Source organism: Sciurus vulgaris (genome assembly GCF_902686455.1).
Source record: "Sciurus vulgaris genome assembly, chromosome: 8".
Taxonomy (NCBI): Eukaryota; Metazoa; Chordata; class Mammalia; order Rodentia; family Sciuridae; genus Sciurus; species Sciurus vulgaris.
This window is the reverse complement of record NC_136468.1, coordinates 126237036-126244157: the sequence shown is the minus strand read 5'-3', so window position 1 is coordinate 126244157 and position 7122 is coordinate 126237036.

Below are 7122 nucleotides of genomic sequence, written 5' to 3'. Positions count from 1 at the left end.
ATCCCATTCACGATAGCCGCAAAAAAAAAAAAAAAAAACTTGGGAGTCCATCTAACAAAAGAGGTGAAAGGCCTCCACAAGAAAAACTACAGAACACTAAAAAAGCAATCAAAGAAATTTAAGAAGATGGAAAGTTCTCAGATGTTCTTGGATAGACAGAATTAATATTGTGAAAATGGCTATACTACCAAAAGCACTATACAGATTTAAAGCAGTTCCAATTAAAATCCCAATGACATTCCTCATATAAGTAGAAAAACCAATCATGAAATTCACTTGGAAAATTATGAAACCCAGAATAGCCCAAGCATTCCTTATCAAGAAAAGTAAGGCAGGAGGATCAGAATACCAGATCTTAAATTATACTACAGAGCTATAGTTACAAAAATGGCATGATATTGGCACCAAAAGAGAAATGAAGACCAATGGAACAGGCTAGAAGACACAGAGACAAACCCACACAAATACAGTTAACTAATACTAAAAATATGGCACCATAAAATATACATTGTACAAAAGATAGCCTCTTCAAAAAATGGTGCTGGGAAAACTGGAAATCCATATGGACTAGAAAAAAAATTAATCCAGTTCACCTTGTGCAAAATTCAACTCAAAGTGGATCAAAGATGCAGTCACTGGAATAGAGATCCTACGCAGACTAGAAGAAAATGTAGGCCCAACTCTCCGTCAGGTCAACTTAGAAACTGACTTCCTCAACAAGACTCATAAAGTGCAAGAATTAAAATCAAGGATCAGTAAATGGGATGATATTGAACTAAGAAACTTCACAGCAAAGGATCCAATCAGAACATGAAGAGAAAACCTACAGAATGGAAAAAATATCTTTACCACATGTACCTCAGATAGACCATTAATCTCCAGGATATACAAAGATTCCCAAACAACACCAAAAAAAACCCAAATAACTGAATCAATCAATGAGCAAAGGAAATGAACATACATTTCAAAGAAGAATAAATTGAATGGTCAGGAAACATGAAAAATGATCAACATCTATAGCAGTTAGAGAAATGGGAATTAAAATTAAACTGATAATTCATCTCACTTTACTGAATGGCAATTACCAAGAATACATGTAACCAAAATGCTGACAAGGGTATGGGGAAAAATGGACACTTATGCACCGCTGATGGGTCTGAAAATTGGTGCAACCACTCTGAAATGCAGTATGGAGGTTCCTCAGCAAACTTGGAATGGAACCTCCATTTGACCCAGTTATCCCACTCCTCAGTATATAGCTAAAGGCTTTTAAATCAGTACACTAAATTGAAGCAGCCACATCAATGTTTATAGAAGGTCAATTCACAATAGCTAAGCTATGGAACCAAACTAGGGGCCCTTCAACCAATTAAAGGATAAAGAAAATGTGACATATGTACACCATGGAATATTACTCAGCCATAAAGAAGAATGAAATTAATACAACTGCAGGTAAATGGATGGAACTGGAGTCTAACATGCTAAATAAAATAAACCAATCACAAGAAACTAAGTCCCATTGTTCTCTCTGATATGTTGATGCTAATATATAGTAAGCAGGGGAGGGAAGAATAGAAGTTCATTGGATTAGAAAAAGGGAATGAAGGGAAGGGAAAGGAATGGGGAAAATAAGAAATTGCTAAGTCAAGGATTTCCCAAAATCATTACTGATAGCCTTGGAGTTCTCCATATTTGTTTGTAGTGAAGTTACTGGCAAGAAAAATTACATTATCTCTGCCCTTTGTAGGAATGTTGGTGTGAAAGTCAATCATAAAATTAAAGACAATGGAGAGATGAGTCTTCAAAATCAGAATTTTTTGTGGGAATAAAGAATAGGGTTGTAGTTCAGGACACTAATGCACAGGCTTGGGTGGACTCTGGTAAGTTTGAAGAACAAAGGAAAGTTTCAAAATGTATTAGGAAGGGGAATGTGCACATACCTTTCACGGAGCTGTCAAGTGGTAGCATGTGTTCAGCAGCTACTTGTGAGGCCAGTGTTAAGGTCATGGTTGGCAGTTCCATCAATAGATGCTAAGGGAAAAAATATAGTCTTAAAGATAATGGCTGCTTCCCTGCATTGCTGGGTCAGTTCCTGGAAGAGCTGTCATTAACCTATAGTTTAGGAATTTGTGAGACAACTAGTTATGACTAAAATGTTTTGCAAGACATTTGAAAATGTATGATACAAAACCATCTTTAATTTCAATAGACTATGACTGCTTTATAGCAACACAGAAACTTACAAAGTACCTAAGTCAGAAGCTGGACTCAACATATGGAAAATCAGTAAGTGCGAACCGCATTGGTATGTTCTAGTTAGATTTTTTGTTGTTGTGTCCAAAACCTGGCAAGAACAAGAGAGATAAGAAAAAGTTTATTTTGGCTAAGAGTATTTTTTTTTACTTCTAAAAATTTACTTTTAGATGTACATAACAGTAGAATATATTTTGACATTTTGTACATACATGGAGTATAACTTATTGTAATTAGGATCCCATTGTTCTACATGTACATGATGTGGTGTTTCACTGGTGGTGTATTCACATATGCACATAAGAAAGTCATGTCCAATTTATTCTCCTGTCCTTCCTATTCCCAACCTCCTCCCTTCCCTTCATTCATTTCTTGTAATCCAATGGACTTGTATTATAACTCCCCACACACTTACATTATTGTGTGTTATCATCCTACCAGAAAGAACATTTGGTCTTTATTTGTTTGTTTATTTGGAATTGGCTTATTTCACCTAGGATGATAGTCTTATATTCCATCAGTTTCCAAAAAAGTCATAAGATAATTCTTCTGTAGGACTGAGTAATATTCCATTGTGTATATGTACCACATTTTCTTTATCCATTCATCCACTGAAGGGCATCTAGGTTGGTTCCATATCTTATCTATTGTATACTGTTGGCTCACATTTTTCAAGGTTCAGACCATGGTTGGGTGACTCTGCAGTCATGGACCTGAGTGTGAGGTGGAAGATGTGATAAAGGAAAGTAGCTCAGGTCAGGGCACGTGTGACTATGTATATAGGCCTATTGAGGGCTAATACTTAATGTTTCACACCAGGACCTGGGAGAAAGAAACCTGTACAATGCAGTTCCTATTTTTAATAGGAAATTGTGCACTTGCACACACACCCCGTACACTTTTTTTAAAAACAAGTGTTGTTTGGCCTGGGAAAAGATGTGCTGTCATTGTAATTTTAAAACCTTAAAAAAATTGGGAAAAGGAAAAGAAAGAATGTGGAAGGCCACTGGCATTTTGACAAAAAACGTTTTACTGAGTTTTGGAGAGTAAGAAAATACTGTGACGTGCTAGAGTGTCAGCCTAGCACCCATGTTCATAAATGTGAGCTAAGATCCCTCCTTCCAGCAGGCACTCTTCTCCAGTCATGTTTCCTGGTTCCCTGTGAACTTCACAGGTAGCAGATTTGGGGTAGATTTGGCTGACTGAGGGTTCTACAGGCCTGTTCCCTTGGTATCAAGGGACCCTCACTGCATGGGGTAGAGAGAAGGCATCCACAAAAGATCAACAAAAATGACAAAGTTCTCTTCATGTTTATCACTGATCCACTCCTGGGATTTAAAGCAATGGAATTCACTTGCTAAGGCTGGTACATTATGATATTTCCATCATAGGGACACAAATATTTATTGAATAAAATCTCATTAAATAATGTTCCATTATGTCTTCCTATGATAAATGCCTCTATGTTGCAGATGAGTATCCAAAATAAGTTGAAATATGCAATTCTGTGCTTTGACAACCTGTAGACTGAAGAAGATATTAACACATTCTCACGTCTGTTCATTCCTACCTCTGTGACAGTCATTTTTTGAGCATTTGGCATACATACTTCCACTTAATTTCCAGAAAGAAATTAGTCATTTTTAAAAGGATTTGGCAACAAACTATTGTTTAAAAAAATTTTCAACTCAGTCTCCTTGTCAGTGATGGATGTGGCAGGCTAGAATCATCTTTCTGTCTAAATCCTCATTGTCTCACGAGACCTCTGATCAACTTTTAACTTTAGTAGAATGTCTGACTATGTTAGAATGTTCATGAATCAATTACCTACCTCTCCTCAAATAGAAGAAAGGATTTTGTTCTAGCATAATTTAAATTAGTCACAAACATTTTACCTGCTAGTTCCATCCACTGGAATAATATTAGTCACAAACAACAATTTCCCTGGAAACTGAATGTACTGTAGAAGACAATTGCTCCTGCTACTAATGCTGCTGTTACTCAGCTGAAGATTCGTAAGTGATTTTTGCATATTGTTGATCCTGAGGTTTCTGATGTACAAAAAAAAGAGATTTCAGTAATCATTACCTAACACCACTTATAGCTCTCCATCCTGTTCTGAAATAGCTGAGTTCTTTCCTCTTGAGACTAATTCTGGGCAGCAAGTAAGAGCTGCAGAAATGAGCAGGTTAATGGATTTACTCTAACATTGAGCTGAGTTCATCTTCATTCAGCAAAGTAGGGCAAAATGGTTTTGGCTTCTGTTCCTGTGGGCTTGGACACTGGGGATCAATTTGAGGGCAAAGGAGGAGACATAAGGCTTGCTGGAGGAAGGCTCTGCACACAAGGTGCAGCACCTCCTCCTTCTGTACCCCCACAGAACAGAGGAAGGAAGTGATATGTCTCATTGTTCCCACTTGAACAAGGTAATAGCAAAGGAGGATGTGTGAACAAAGAAATAACATAGGGGATACTGCACAAGGGTAAAAAGCTTTGTGTTTTCAGCATAAGAGAATACTAAAGGAAAAAGCAGTGGGCACTGAATGTGTTCTGAGTATGCTTTCTTAGTGACTTTGGCTTCTTGTGGCAGGAGAGCTTGGTGACATCAAGGCTGCTGCTTAATGGTAGGACCTAGTTGCTTAGCCTGGCCAACTGGAACACAGCTTGGGGTTTTAATATTTTAAAATCTCAATAAACTTTCAGCAGTGAATGTCATAATTATGAAATTATTCCTCTTGGAGTACAAACTCAGAAACTTCAGACAAAGTGAGACTAGGTGATATTATTGAACTGAGTTGATTTGGTTTAGGTTTAACTAAGGGGGACATTTTGGAGGTGTGATTTTCCTATCATAAGGATACACGTTTTGTTTTGTTTTTTAAAGGACAGGCACTTTCACAACAAATTGGAAATGCTAAGAGTAAGCTTACACTTAAATTTAGGTGATGGGAACTTGTCAATATTCCACAGTATGCTGCTCTCAAGGGGTTAACCTTAATTGAGACAATAAATATCTTGGGCCTGAGTCTCCTCCATGTTTGAATGTTTGAAGCAGGGAAGGAAGAGGGGAGATGAATTTACCTTCAATTCCCACATTGTTCTGGACACATGGAGCTCACTTACTCCCTCCTGACTCCTGTCACCTGAGGCAGTTGTGAAAGAGTTGGGTGAGGCTCAAACAGCTTGCTCATTGGACTTGTGGTGCTTGGCTGTGATGTATTTTAAACTGCGTTACTCATAACTTTGGCAAGGCAAACTCAAACCCAGTGTCCTACCCTTGCTACACGACATGTCCCTGTCAATGAGGGTTGTTTGTTTAACTATGTATTTGAGTGATGTGCTTTGTAGGGTGGTCAAGGGAGACTCTCATCCTAAACCCAACTTGAAGCCACAGGAACTGTATTCTCCAAGTTTTATTGTAACCAAGAGGGTGGAATATCACGTAAATCTGGTGCAAAAGAAAATCTCAACTCATAAAGGGTGAATAGACCCTCACGTCTAACACCAAAGTCACAGATCCTATAAGTTTCAAGTCCAAACTGGAATACAGGTCCTGACAGTAACTATACAAATTTATTTCTTGAACACATAAATGTTTTCAATTTAGGAAAACATAGTTTTGCTAGAAACTAACATCAACTCATTTTATGATACTCTGAACTCTATGCAGCAGAGATCCTAATTGTAAACACAGCCTACTTTTAAAATGACTGAACCAAGGATGAGATAACTTAAAGCATGTGTGTGTTCAGGACTTCGTTCTAACAGGGCTTCTGGCACTTTTCTTTCTCTCAAATTGAACCTGAAATAAGCAAAGGAATGAGGAAAGAAACTCAAAACTCTGCCATGCCCTTATTTCTAGGATATGTATGCCAAAAATGGATTTATAAAATGGTCTAGTCACACTTTGCTGTTGAAATAATTTAGAAATTTATTTCTAAGGCTATTTTTTTTTATCAGCAGATTCGCTTAGAACCAACTATGCAGAAGCCTCTAAGCCAGGGGGCAGAGACAGAGGATTCAATGGGTCCCACTCTGTACCTAAGCAGCACTTAGCTGTGATGATGTGCTCAGGACTCAGGGATACCTAGCACTCTTGTCTTCCTTTGCTAAGCCCAGAGTAGCCCCACTGTCCTCAATGCCCACTGCCCAATCTCTGACATGGGCTCATCCTCTCAGCTCTCTGCTCAACCAGAGCCTCCTGGGTGATCTCCAGAGTGGACCTGACCCCATGCCACGCCCACTGTCCTCGCTCTGGTCCAGAACAGAGTCTAAGTCCTCCTTCCTCCCTACACACTTGCCCTGGTGCCTGGAGCTTCCAGAGCACTCTTGTTTCTGCTGCTGTGCTGAGGACCCAGGCAGGCTCCCTCTGGGGTTGGTCCTTCTCAGTCTGTGCAGATTTTTCAGACCCTGAGGCTCCAACAGCACCTCCTTGGAGTGGTTCTCAGTGTTCTGCCCAGCTATCCCTCTGTCCTTTCTCCCTGCTCTATTGTTCTTCCTATTACTGATGTCCACACTCCTCATAATTTGTTTGAGCTGCTGCTCTATTGTCTGTGTCACCCACTAAATATGAACTCCAGATTGTGGAATGTTGTGTATTTAAACCATTAAAGCAAGACAATAGCCAGCAGCGCTGCTACAAAACAGAAGCAGGGAGTGTATGTTGAAGGTACATTGTGAAGATTTGGGCCTTGTAGTTATCTTTTTCTGTGATGTTATGAGATTTTGCCTCTAAGAAACTGAGTGCAGAACTATGACCCCATCTCTCCTGTTGGTTGGTGACCTACTGTTGAATTTTTTTCCAAACAGTTTTTCACTCTTATTATTTGTCAACTAGATAGTTCTAACAATGCATTCCTATTTTTTATT